This window comes from Bactrocera dorsalis, chromosome 4 (genome assembly GCF_023373825.1).
Source record: "Bactrocera dorsalis isolate Fly_Bdor chromosome 4, ASM2337382v1, whole genome shotgun sequence".
NCBI lineage: Eukaryota > Metazoa > Arthropoda > Insecta > Diptera > Tephritidae > Bactrocera > Bactrocera dorsalis.
In genome coordinates this window covers 20948796-20963684 of record NC_064306.1, presented here as the reverse complement: position 1 = coordinate 20963684, position 14889 = coordinate 20948796, and the positions used below count along the sequence as shown (strand labels likewise).

At 36.2% G+C, this 14889-nt stretch overlaps 1 protein-coding gene across 4 annotated transcripts in view; it reads left to right on the top strand.

Moving 5' to 3' along the window:
• The first annotated feature begins 4237 nt into the window (after window positions 1-4237).
• Window positions 4238-14889, top strand: part of LOC105227736 (fibroblast growth factor receptor 1-A) — a 64425-nt gene continuing 53773 nt past the window's right edge. For 2 of the 4 annotated variants that reach the window (XM_049454833.1, XM_049454831.1), the window contains exon 1: window positions 4238-4653. The gene's annotated coding sequence lies outside the window, so the exon portion shown is untranslated. The remainder of the gene's footprint in view (window positions 4654-14889) is intronic. The other 2 variants (XM_049454826.1, XM_049454834.1) reach the window with 2 other exon arrangements.

The window sequence follows — 14889 nt, the reverse complement described above, 5'->3', positions numbered from 1 at the left end:
CGGACAACAATTCATCTCAAGAAATGGACCCGTAAGTTGGCCACCAAGATCATGCGATTTAACGCCTTTAGACTATTTTTTGTGGGGCTACGTCAAGTCTAAAGTCTACAGAAATAAGCCAGCAACTATTCCAGCTTTGGAAGACAACATTTCCGAAGAAATTCGGGCTATTCCGGCCGAAATGCTCGAAAAAGTTGCCCAAAATTGGACTTTCCGAATGGACCACCTAAGACGCAGCCGCGGTCAACATTTAAATGAAATTATCTTCAAAAAGTAAATGTCATGAACCAATCTAACGTTTCAAATAAAGAACCGATGAGATTTTGCAAATTTTATGCGTTTTTTTTTTTAAAAAAAGTTATCAAGCTCTTAAAAAATCACCCTTTATAAGCTTGCAATGACAGACGGTACGAGTATATTTGGGCATATCGGCCAAATAGGGGAAAGAAATGTGCTGTTGGTTCACTACTCAGCCCGATGTCAAATAAAATGCAAATTAACGCAACATTATCTTTTACAAGTTTTCAAGAGTAAGTTAAAACAATATAAAATAATAATAATAAATATGATGCCAAAAACTTTTTACTATGATCTTCATCAATTGTTATCATCAAAAATTTAAAATTTCAAAATTTCAAAATTTTTAAAATTTTTATTTAAGTGATGATATATACTTACATAGAACAAACAATGAGATACGTAAAGAACATTTGTTCCATACAGTAAACAGGATCTTATTATCTTACCTTGAGTGAGAGCCTACATATTTAACCAATTGGTTCCTATCTGTCACTCTATCTGCCATCGTATACAGTAAACGTTGGCTGAGTGCTTATGCCCACGTAGATAGTACTCGTATGTACAAGGATTGATCGATCCTCTGTTATAATAAATTTTGGTTCACATTCTCTTCACTGTCATCTATTTCATTATTGGCCAAACATATCAATCAATATGTATTATATGTACAACAGAAATTCGATTTCAACTTAATATTTATACCCTGAATAGGGTATATTAAGTTTGTAACACTCAGAAGAAAGCGTCGGAGACCCTATAAAGTATATACTCGTATGTACTATATATAAATGATCAGTATGTTAGGCTGAGTCGATTTAGCCATACTAGTCCCTGAGTTTTTAAGACATCGTTCCGAAATTTTGTAAACGTCATTTTCTCTTCAAGAAGCTGCTCATTTGCCGGAACTGCCGATATCGGACCATTATAACATATAGCTGCAATTCAAACTGAACGATCGGAATCAAGTTCCTGTATGAAAAACTTTCACATTTGACAATGTATCTTCACAAAAGTTGGCACAGATTATTCTCTAAGATAATAATAATAAAGTAATATACGAAGAAATTGTTCAGATCGGCTTACTATAGCATACAGCCGCTATACAAACTTAACGATCGGAATCTAGTGCCGGTAAGGAAAACTTTTGCATTTGACAAGACATATTCACAAAATTTGGTATAGATTATTTTCTAAGGAAACAATGTAATCTCCGAAGAAACTGTTCAGATCGGTTAACTATAGCATATAGCTGCCCTTGAGATATATCTTCACGAAATTTGGTATGAGTTATTGTTCACAGAAATGATGTAATATCGGAAGAAATTGTTCAGATCAGCTGACTATAGCATATAGTTGTCATACAAACCGAACAATCGGAATCAAGGGCTTGTATGGAAAACTTTCGCATTTGACGTGGTATCTTCACGAAATTTGACATGGATTACTGCTTAAGGTAATAATATAATAATATAATCTCCGAAAAAATTGTTCAGATCGGATTACTATAGCATATAGGTTCCATACAAACTGGACACATAATTACTAAAAGCAATATACCTGTGAAGGGTATATTAGCTTCGGTGCAGCCGAAGTTAACGTTTTTTCTTGTTTTATATCTATTTATGTATGTATATTGATTTCCTATTTTATTGATACAAATCTATAACAAACGCAAACCTTTCAGTGTCTCGCGACAAAACAACCAATGAGCAATCCATTCTTTGGAGAATAAAAAATAACACATTCAGCTAATTACATATATGTATATGTACATACATATGATACATATACTGATATATACTCTATATCTAATCAATTATACTAAGTATGAGCCTGAGTTGATGTCGCAGTTTTACTACAGCTAAGATTACTTAAGGAAACTTTGAGCAAAACAGTAATCACGCAGGATTCATTTACGGTTATAACAAGCGAAGGCCAAGTAAACAAAAGTGAAAACGAGGCATAAAGAGCCAGTGAGCAGCGAGCTACCGTTTACACTTTCTAACTCAATCTAAAAATACCCGCATGTTATACTATATAAACAAACATACATATGTATATGTCCTGATTCCCTACTCTGTTCTTCAAGATATGTATGTAAAATTGGGTTCACAATTCCTTACCAATACATACATACATGCATACCATCACACCACACGTGATGATTTGCGAATAGATAGGACTTGAGCTTATCTCTGTATGCATAACGATATCATGGTCGAGCATAACTGTTGCAATCAAAATAATGCCTTCGGCCTTAAGATATACTCGCAACGCCGCCAGCTTATTTCCGTGTGAACTTCAAATTAGAAATGGTTAGCGTGTATTTCAATATCCTCCCAATGAATAATATAAGAGTTGGCGTAAAATTATTTACATACACATACATATGTAAATAGCTATACATGTATCTATATACACACCATGTAGTGAAAAATCAGACTAGTAAAGAATACTAATACTAGTTAACTACTAGACTTTATTGTCTAAATGGAACTCCATAAGTCAAACAATAATATCGGATAAATATATATATATATGTAGTACATATTTGTATGAAGATTAAGTTATGTACAAGTCATTGGTATGTTAGTTATTTACTTAATCGTTAAAACAAAAGTTCCAGTTATATTAAAATTAGCTAATTTTATTTCATTATACGTTTATCTTACATGTAGAATACATATGTAACCGAGGCGAGATATGTAAGTATATATTATTTCCTTTAATTCTTGTTAGGGAAGGGCACCAAAACAAAAGTTATTCGGATTATTTGACAAAATTTTTAAATTATTCCAGTTTGCATTCCTTAAATTGTGGCATTGCTTCACGGTGGTGGAGAGATAATTAGGTCATTCCAAATTTGACATTTAACCAGATTCGTTCCTTAAGATTGCGTATATTCTGTTCACCAGAGCACGTCGATTTCTTTTATATCCATTGGTCCGGAATCGGCGTTGAGAAAAACTGTGATGCCACATATCAGAATTTCATAGAAATAGAAAGAGTTCGGTACTGTTATTTATACATATGTCGGAATATGTCCATACATAAATTAAGCAAGAAAAACCGTTAACTTCGATTACAACGAAGCTTCAATACACTCCACAAATACAAATATGCTTTAAAAGAACTCGATTTTAAACGGTCAGTTTTTATTTTAATACAAAAGTTTTAATTTTTGCTTAGATCTCACGATTTCAAGTAAGGTATATTAAAAATACCCGTTTCATGCAAATAAGGATAGCCAGCTAAACAATAACTTTAATGTGGGGTAATTATCTACTTGCATATACAATATATATGAGCTCCGATAGCTCAAACGCGAGTAAAAAACTAGGTGCAACGCATTTCCATTCCGCTCGGTACAGTCTAAGTTTACCACGGTTTAGTGGATTTGATATCAATCGGCCGTTACATTGAAATATTTGGTTTTTTTGTACATAAAAGCCAACATAGCGATGCGTGTGAGGGCAATATCCATAAATGCTTTGTGTTCGCAGCATTAATGGAAGTTCCTAAATCCAATATCTTATACAGTACGAATACATTTATCGGTGTTTCTCCTGAAATTTATATATACTTATATAGTGTGCTGTACTGAAAGTTTACCGCGTACATATGTATATGTCTGAAATTATTTCAGGTATTTTGGCGCAAACAATAAGTCGAACAAAAGAATATAAATGGGGTGCGAAGTGGAACATGCGTAATGCTTTTTATCGCTCTCACAGTACTCAAATGCTAACAGAGCGGTCGAGACTTCGTGAAAACAAAAAAACAGACACATATATAACTTGTGGTTTGCTCTCCCAGATTTCTTGTGTCCGATGCTTAACTCAGCTTCCGCAAGCGCTCGTACAACATGTCGTATACGCAACTTGGCCTCGCTCTTGTCTGAAATAATGAAATCATTGACTACGCCAAGTGCGGATTCGCAGTTTTCAGTTTGACTACAACCACGTTATATGCTTCTTCGTCATGAACATCGGTGCACCGAAGTGCAATGTCAAATTAGCATAGACCAAATATTGTGTATAAGTTATTGGTGATAGAAACAGTAAAACATTTGCTAATATAATTATAATTCCTGTAAGAATGTGCATATATGCCAATTTCGAAACAACTTAAAAAATATATAGTTATAAATATTATAGCCATTGTAATGAATGCAATAATCAAAAATGTGTTTGACCGATATCCAATTTAACTCTGCAGATGAGTTTTCTAAGCTACGACATATTCTGTTGCATCCGCATAGCACATATTTACATGGAATCTCAGAGTTCGGTTTTGTATTAAATATGGAAGTACAATGCAACATAAGAAAAATGTCACTTCATGCCAATTAAGGTCAGTATGTGTGTCAATAATTGATTAACTTGAATGTGTTTTAGTTGATTGAAAATTCACCATCAATTCACTGTGCACACAAATAAGCATACATATGTATAAGTACGTACGTTGCTATACATATACTGATGCACGTACAATAGATATGGACGCAAATATATTTCTTTCTGAAATTTTATTTTCAAAGGCATACCCACTTAATGGTGATATTCTCACGGCTAATAATTCATTTATCCTTTAAATACCGATCAAAAACTCCAAGAAATCGTGGAAAAATAACGCATATGTTCCAATAAATTGTTCCTCAGAAATTAAATTTGATTGATGTCAACTTATACTCTTACATGTTATCAAAATCATGATGAAATACAAATACAAGAAGCTGCTCACTATATGATATATCTGCCATACAAACTCACAAAGGTTGTACGTATCACCCAAACCTAAGCGAAATAGACATAGTGTTATATAACGTGTGATCCAAGTAGAGGAACTTTTTTCAATAGCCTTTTTTTGACAGATCTCCCATAAGTCGGGTCAAGCTGTCATGCTATTTCTGTCCAGTATCGTTTGGTATTTCATCATGGAAAGACTTACACCTGAACAACGTTTACAAATCGGTGAACTTTATAACGAAAATTCACGTTCTGTAAAGAATGTGTTTCGCGCGCTTCGCTCAACTTGTGATCAACATATTCGATCCACTGAGCGTACTATTTGCAACATCATCACCCATCTTGAGACCCGGCATTCATTATGATATAATATTCGACCAAATACATCGCGTCCAACACGCAGTGAAGAAAATATAGCAGCCATAGCTAAAAGTGTACACGAAGACCGAGTAGAGCCGATTTGGCTCCGTTCGCAGCTACTCGGACTGACGTATATAACGACTTGAACCATTTTACGTCGAGATCTTAAATTGAAAGCATACAAAATATAGTTTGTGCAAGAACTGAAGACGCTCGACCTTCCCAAGAGACATGGCTTCGTTCTATAGGCTCTTGAAAAGTTCCAAGAAGATCCGACGTTTCGGGCCAAATTTTGTTCAGCGATGAGGCCCATTTCTGGCTCTGTGGGTATGTAAGCAAAATTCCAACTTTTGGGATAAAAAGCAATCTGAAGAGATTCAAAAGCTGGCATTTCATCCAGGATAAACAATGGTGACCGGTGAACCGGTGAGAACGTAACCGTCAATGGAGACCTCTATCGCGCTATGATAACCGATTGTTTGATACCTGAAATCGTAATATCGACGACATTTGGTTTCATCAATACGACGCCACTTCCCACACATCGCATCAATCAATGGATTTATTGATAGAACACTTCAGTTAACAGATAATTTCACGTTTTGGGTCGGTCGGTTGACCTCCAAGATCATGGGATGCCACACCGTTAACTTTTTTCCTGTGGGGATATGTAAAGCCAAAAGTCTATGCGGACAATCCCGCTTTGGTCCAGGCCTTGGAGCAAAACATCACGCTTGTCGTCGCCAGTCACCAGTCGAAATTGCGAACAAGTCATCGAAAGTTGGACTCAATGGATGAAGCACCTGATACGTAACCGCGGTCAACATTTGAAAGAGATAATCTTCAAAAAATAAAAGAAAAAGAATGTTCTTTCGAATTATAACATTCTTGATTTTAAAGTTTCTGTGCTTTTGTTTATAAAAGTAGGGAACCTCGAAATTGATCACCCTTTATATATATAAAAGACCAGGGCAAAGAAACAAGTTCAAATCTGTCTGTCCGTCAGGTCATGCAGTAACTTGAATAAAACTTAAGATTTCTTGATGACACATGTTCGTGGTACACATGTTCCCTAGTAAAAAAAATAAGGCGGACTTCGTAGATGGGCGTAATCGCCAGTGGTCCGATTACGGTACTCAAAACGACATTAACCGGAAACGTATAAAGTGCCATAACTAAGCGCTAGAATAAGGTGTGGAACTCTGATTTGCCATAGTGAATCGCAGTAGCTAGGTACTGTGGGCCAAAATTTTGAAAAAGTGGGGTGACGTCGCCCTCTAATAGGTTAAATGTACATATCTCTCAGACGATTTATGTTACAATAGTCAAATTCACTCGGACTAAATCCGTTAATAGCCTCTACCGACAATGTAAAAATGGCTGAAATCGAAGGATAACCCCGCTCACTCCCCAAATAACGATACTGATTAAAAGTACTAAAAGAGCTATACATCAATTACTAAAAACAACAGAGACATAAAATTTACACCCGAAATGGCATGTGAAGGCTCTATGGGAACCGAAGTAAAAATTTGACTATGGGCGTGACACCGCCTACTCTTAGGTAAAATCACATATCCGACCGATTTCAACCAAATTTGATATGTGATACTTTTGTAACATTCCTATGTCAAAGTGCGAAAATAAAAAAAAAAATCGGACAACAACCACGCCTACTTCAAATAAAGCACAATTTTTGTTTCCATTTGATTATTTCTTTTTCCAGTATACAAATCAGAAGCAATTTATATAAATACCTTTAGAGTAGCCACCTAATGATCAAACATTTTTCAAATCCAACAAAACTGTTCAACCCCACTGAGACCGTGTAGTATTCGCAAGTTCTCACGCAGAAATGTTCGTGTTTTGTTTGTCGGCCGCAGATTCTTGGCTGTCTTGCTGCTAAATAAATGGATCGACAATGTTCCTCAGCTTTTTGTCTTCGATTTCGGAACGTTATAAGCAGCGTATTTATCATATTCGATGCCTTTGCAAGATTGATCGATTCTTTCCGAAGAATCACGCTGAGTGAATGAGTTAGAGATAGAATATCACATAGGCAAAAAACTTCAATTATAAACTGAAATTTGCAGACGGCTGTGATAAGTATTGTTGATCTTCCCGCTATTTCCTTATTTTTTCAGTTACTAATTTTTGTATGTTGGAAAACTTGGAGGATAAACCGCGAGAATGTATCAATCGAACAAATGACAGATGGAACTGAATGCAGCATCTATTTCAAGTTCTCTATCAATCTGATTAGATTTATTAACAATTAAATATGCATACGTTGCTACAGTGTGTAACTTCAGGGGAATCTTAGCATGAATATTACATTCAAAAATGGAGAAAGTCTTTAATTTCGTTTCTGAAAAAATGAAATGGTAAATTTCGTTTACTTTATATTTTTTCAGAATAATAGAATTACTAATGAGCCATTTAGCTCTTGGGGGAGAAATTTTCCTCATTGCCCCACTGGTATATGTATATACAAAATTGCTTGGATTTCGATCCTCTTGTGGACGTTTTACACCTTAAAGTATTTCCACCCCACTCAGCACTTCCTTACTTGTTTAATATAAAGTTATACCACCGTCTGATGTAACTGCCTGTGATTATTGCGAGTTGCAAATTTTTGGTTACACCCGACTTTAGGCCTTCCTTACTAATTCTGATTTCGGGATTAAAAATCAAATTTTAATTTTTTACTATTAAATTAAAAAATTAGCTTTTTAAATATAATGTTTAATTTTTGATCTCAAACATCTTGTGTTAAGTGCGTTAACTCGATGAACATAAACGTTACAATTATTATATTTTACACAGAAGATGGTATGAAAGGCGTCATGTGACTCGGTAAAGAAATTAAAAAATGGGCGTGCTACTTGGCTACTTGGTGAAAAATATGCATTCAAGTATTTTATAATACCTACCCTTTCGGAATTTATTGTTGAAAATACGTTTCCTACGATAAAACTTAACCACTTAGCTTTGAAAAAACATGAATTTTGAAGCTTTTAAAGAAATCTTCAAATAAGTTTTACACAAATCGTTTTTTTTTTTTTTGGTTTGCTTTTAAATCTAAGTGAATAGTCACCGTGTCCACTGGTACTTATCCACAAGTACGTGTTCAGCATTTTGTAGTTTGAAATAACTTTTGACCGAATTCTCAAACTTGTTGTAACATGCGTAAGTGAAATTAGAGTAGTATTTAGAAAGCATCTTAAGGACAAAAAATCGTTTCACCCTAAGGGACATGGCACAAGTTTGTCAACTTTAACACACGGAAATACTTCAAGTGTCGTCCCTCCTTTAATGAGAGAGAGAGTTTCTTAGCAATATGTAAATTCTTGACGTGTGTGAGCCAGAAGGCACATTTTGGAATTTGGAATTTTAGCATAGTATATTTTTTAAATAACAAAGCGACTAAGTTATAGCGAATGTTAGTATGCAAAACAACAACAATTTTTAAATCTTATTGTTCCTGTCATCATGTAAAAAGCTTGCATTTGTTATTCGTTAAATACTGTTGCCGAATTGCTGAAATAGGAAGCAGCGATAAAGTTAGAAGTATAGTGCAGCACCTTTTTCAAATTTCAGAGTTGTATTTATAGCTGTCGTGTGTGTACACCCTACTTTTATGAATAAAAATTAAATTCTTTCTTTAAATTGTGGGTGAGTAATACATATTTACTGTCATTAGATAAACTTATGTCCAAATACATGCATATGTATTGTACATTTGTATGGCATCAGTAAGATTAACTAATAGCTGAAGAGAAAATGTTTTTGGGACAACAATTTATAGAAATCTTGATAGCAGCTTAATTTAACATTAATTATACTTCGTACTGTAAATAGACAGAATTAGTGAAAAATAGGTATTTATACATAAGATTTGCGGAATACCATACCTAGTTGAAACACGCAAGCTTTAATTTTTATACTCTTGCAACCACCTAACAATTACACGTATGATTTAAAACTAAACGAGATAGATATAGGGTTATACTATACATATATAAATGGTCAGGACGACGAGAAAAGTCGATATCCGTTTGACTGTCTTTCTATCCCTCCGTCCGTCCGTATGTGGGTCCCCTAGTACAAAAAAAATGTTTCGAATCGCCACTAACCGAAAACATATAAAGTGACATCACTATGCACTAAAGTAAGATAAAAAGCTGTAATTTGGCGAAAGCGTTTGCAGTAACAAGGGGCATTTTAGAAAATTGGACGAGGGCGGCTCTAAAAAGTTTTATGTACATATCTCCTAAACCACTTAAGCGACAAGAACTAAATTTGCTGAGTACAAATCCTATAAGAACTTCTACCGATATACACAGGAACATTTTCCTTCAAAAAGCGAAAACAAATTTTTCTTAGTACCTAAGTAACAAATAGTCGGAACCTAGGCTTCGTTCAGAACGCACGTGCTTATTCGTGAAACTTTCTATTGTTCTCGAAATTGCAAGTGGTTTTTTGTGTTGCGTGAAGTGAATTCTGGAAAGTATATGTATTTTAAAGATTAATTTAGTTAATGTATTAATATGTTTTTTTTTTGTTTGTTCGGAAAAACAATGAATCATTAAAAAACAAAATTTTTTTTTAATTTTTTAGAAATTAGTGTTTTTGTCAAGCTATAAATTATTTTTCTCAGTAAACTACAGGGTGTCTACTTATCATATAAGCTTAAACATTTTCCCCGTCTTTCTCCCTTTAAAAAAGCGCTTTGAAAAAAGTTGGTCACTTGCATAAAATAAGTACTTCTTTATTTATTTATTTTTTTTTTTAATTAAATACTGAAATCCTGCAAAATTATTATACGGGTGGTACATATATAGATGGTATAAGGGGGCTCTATCGGAGCCGGTGAGAAAATTGGACAATGGGCGTGGCACCGCCCTTTATCTGGTGAAATCCCATATCTCGGGACCCGACTGACCGATTTCGACAAAATTTGGAACTTAGCATTCTTTTCATATTCCTATGTCACCCTGTGAAAATGAGCGGAATTGGACCACAACCACGCCTACTTCCCATATAAGGACTATGATTTGAGGGCATGCACCTGGAATGTCCGGTCCCTTAACCTTCCTATACTCGCGCACGGTGTCACAGACCGATAGTTTGTACCCCTATAACATATTTTTTAACAAGAAACACATAAACTATTACTATTATTTTAAAGTTTAGAATGTAATGAAACAAAACAGTATAACTAAAAGTTATTTTATTAATTATTTTACCGACTTATAGTTTATCACAAATCAGTCTTAAAATTTGAGATTATTTTCTTAAATACTAAAAAAAAATTAAATAAAATCTGAACTTCTTTTTAAAAACAAATTAAACTTCTTATTAATAACAACAAACATATCAATGAACATATTTATCTATGTTTGACTTAGTTTTGAGCCTGGCCATAGCAATCAGGGCATACGGTTACAGCATGCTCCAAACAAAAGTATTTTCTTGTTAGGGTTATTCTGCAGGTATATTATAAACGTATTTATACCCGCTACATTCATTAAGCTGTAAAATATCACCATTGGCCATCTATTTGTCCCACGTGCGACGTTGTAAGTCTCACACATTTTGTCTACGCTATCAACTCCACCTTTGGTTCTATTGTAGTCCATTATAATTTCCGGTTTACCTGTATCTTCATTGATCTGGGCATCATCGTGCATGCTGGATACGAGAAGGACATTTTTGCCTTTTTTTGGTACATAGGATACAAGACTGCAATTGCCTCGGTGCCCGAATAAACTAGATTTTTCGGCTCTTCCTCGTATTTCCGTGAAATGTTTAGGCAATTCTCGTTTGTTTTTACGAATCGTCCCAATGACTGTCAATTTGTGTTGAGACTCAAGCTTATCTATCAATGGAATACTAGTGAAGAAGTTATCACATGTGATATTACGCCCAGTATTGTGAATATTTTCACTCAATCGCAAAACCAAAGCCAAAGCGGAGTTATCAAATTGGTTTGGCCCGTCTGGCCCCAACGTCCCAACGTAAACTTCCATGGTGTGGGTATAAAACATTTTGGCATCTGTCAACGCATAAATTTTGATTCCATATTTGTTGGGTTTTGATGGAACGTACTGGCGAAAGTTACGACGCACATTGGGATATCTGTGGCCGAAATTCAAAAATTTCATGTTGTCTGATTTGAATGAAAATTTCACAGTTTGTTACCAACTATCTATACATTATTTTCCCAAAGTATTAGGATTCTATCTGCATTAGTTTTTTGTCCAGAAATACCCAAAGTTGGTGAATGTAGAGAACATCAAAATTAGCAAAAAATTTACTCAAAAGTCAAATCATTGATACAATAAAACAACTATTGAAATTCAACTTTGTTATTATTTTTCATTTATAATATGTATCAAAGAAAAAATTTGCATCAAAATCCATTGAAAAAAATAATGCATAAAAAATTTTGTGGAACAACATAATTTGGACGTCAAAATTTCAATGTTCTTCAAATTCAAAGTGGTGCATCTTTTTAGCGCTGTCTACCGCTGTCGAAATACATATACAGAATTAAAGCCTGAAGTCTCAGCTAAACGATAAAAAAAATTCAGCTGCCCCAAATTGCCCCCCTTGAAAAAAACAATGTCAGAATGTCACGAATATGTAAAAAAGTTGCTAAAAGAGACTTGATAAAAGAGAATTTAGTTGTATGGGAGGTGGGCGTAAAAGTGGGCGGATATTATTGAAATTTAACACCAACATATATAATGTCATAAAAATGCTATGTACCAAAAATCAGTGCTGTAGGTCAAAAATTAAGTTTCACCTTATATGGGAGGTGGGCGTAAAATAAAATTTTTTAAAAAAATTTTTTCATTTTTTTCTTGATTGGCATCCAAAACAATGATTTACCAAATGTCATTGTCCAGCGACAACTCCTTATATTTTTAGCCGCAGTATGCCCTAGCAGAAACCTATGTACGACGTCCTCTAAAAGTCAATTGTAACATACTGAGACACGCTGTAATATTTTTTGAACTTTCCCACAAATATATCAAACAACTCTCTAATAGGTGCCAGTTTATCCAGTTTTATTCTCTCTTCTCGAGTATCTTTACTGTCAAATCTGAGGCAACGCATCAATAGAAAGAACCTGGATAATCCCATAGTCAATTGAAATATCTCCGGGGATGACCCGTCAGTTCTGAAAAAATCTTTGGCATTTAAACGAGCGTTCCATCTGACTCCAGCAAACAGTAAAAGGCCTAAAAAAGCTTCAATTTCAATATTGTCTGTGTTGGCGCAGCCTCTCTCTCTTGTGAAACTATGCTTCATGCGATTAATTTGTTCATTAGTGTACTTTACTATCAGGTTGATAGTGCCCTCCGAAAAAAAGCCGCCACAGCTCACCTGGTTCCTTCAAATTTCTAGCTTCTCTTCTAACGCCTGGAAGTTGAGTAACTATATTTCTAGCACGTCGCCTAGGTGGGTTTGAGGCAGGAGATTTATTCCACCTTGTCTGTCCATCTTTTCCTAAGTAAAAATCTTGGGATCGTTCATTACGTTCTTCTTTAGATATCTCGTCATTGTCATCGTCTTGCTCGGTATCGTATGTCTCTTCTTGTACCTCCACGTTATCTTCCACCTCACTGCCATTTTCGTCTTCATAGCATGAGCTAGAACTTAATTCTTCCAGCAACAATCTGATTTGATCATCGTCCATTTTGATATGAATTAAAACCTAAAAAAGAATGATAAACTTAGTCAAAATATAATATAGAGCAACATACATACATATATTTTACTATATATACTTTATTAAGTAATCAAAGTCTGTAAAAATATACAAATGCACGAAATAAATTATATTAATACTTACACAAAAAGTTACACCTATACTCGCGTCGGTCTCGTGGACCGATTGGTGATGAATGCTACAACACGTGTGTTTCGCCCGAACGCGCGGCGTGCACTAAAACGAAGTTAACCACAAATCCGGCAGCTAGCAAGGAACTCAACTTCTTAGGAATTATCTGCATAAAAATAATTACGAAAATGTGTTTCGTCGGTCTCACAGACCAACATATCGCTGATTTGCACTCACGCCCCGACGGAAGAGAAGGACGATGTGACCAAAGATGCTTTATGAGAGAGGCCCCCGCCACGATGTCAAAATCGTGCTTGGCGACTTCAACGCCAGGGTGGGCAAAGAAGGTATCTTTGGTACTACGGTCGGTAAATTCAGCCTCCACGAGGAAACATCCCCAAATGAGTTGAGGCTGATCGACTTCGCCGGGGCCCGAAATATGGTTATCTGTAGTACTAGATTCCAGCATAAGAAGATACATCAAGCTACCTGGCTGTCTCCGGATCGAAAAACCACCAACCAGATCGATCATGTTGTGATAGACGGAAGACACGTCTCCAGTGTTTTAGATGTACGTGCGCTCCGAGGTCCTAACATCGACTCGGACCGCTATATTGTTGCAGCCAAAATTCGCACCCGCCTCTGTGCAGCAAAAACCGCACGCCAACAAACACAAGGAAGGTTCGACGTCGAGAAGCTGCAATCACAACAGACAGCCGAAAGATTTTCCACTCGGCTTGCACTCCTGCTCTCTGAGAGCACTCGTCAACAACTCGGTATAAGGGAACTGTGGGACGGCATTTCAAACCCCTTACGTACAGCTGCAACCGAAACCATTGGTTTTCGGAAAGTGCAAAAGAACAGCTGGTACGACGAGGAGTGCCGTGTCGCAGCGGAGAGAAAACAGGCTGCCTACCTCGCAACGTTACGAACAACCACAACACGTGCGGGATGGGATAGATACCGAGAGTTGAAGAGGGAAGCGAGACGCATTTGTAGACAGAAAAAGAAAAAGGCCGAAATGCGTGAGTACGAACAGCTTGATAAGCTGGCCGAGAGGGGTAAGGCTCGAAAATTCTACGAAAAAATGCGGCGGCTTACAGAAGGTTTTAAGACCGGAGCATACTCCTGTAGAACCCCCAAAGGTGATCTAGCCACCGATGCCCAGAGCATACTTAGATTATGGAGGGAACACTTCTCCAGCCTGCTGAATGGACGTGGACACATAACACCAGGAGAAGGCGAACCCGATTCCCCAATCGATGACGATGGAGCAGACGTTCCATTACCCGGCCATGAAGAAGTTCGAATAGCAGTTGCCCGCCTGAAAAACAACAAACGGCAGGGGCCGACGGATTGCCGGCCGAGCTATTCAAACACGGCGGCCGAGAACTGATAAGGAGCATACATCAGCTTCTTTGTAAAATTTGGTCGGATGAAAGCATGCCCAAAGGCTGGAATTTAAATGTGCTCAGCCCAATCCTCAAAATTGGAGACCCCACAATCTGCGCCAACTACAGTGGGATCAGCCTCCTCAACATCGCGTACAAGGTTCTATCGAGCATATTGTGTGAAAGATTAAGGCCCACCGTCATCAAACTGATTGGACTTTATCATTGTGGCTTTAAA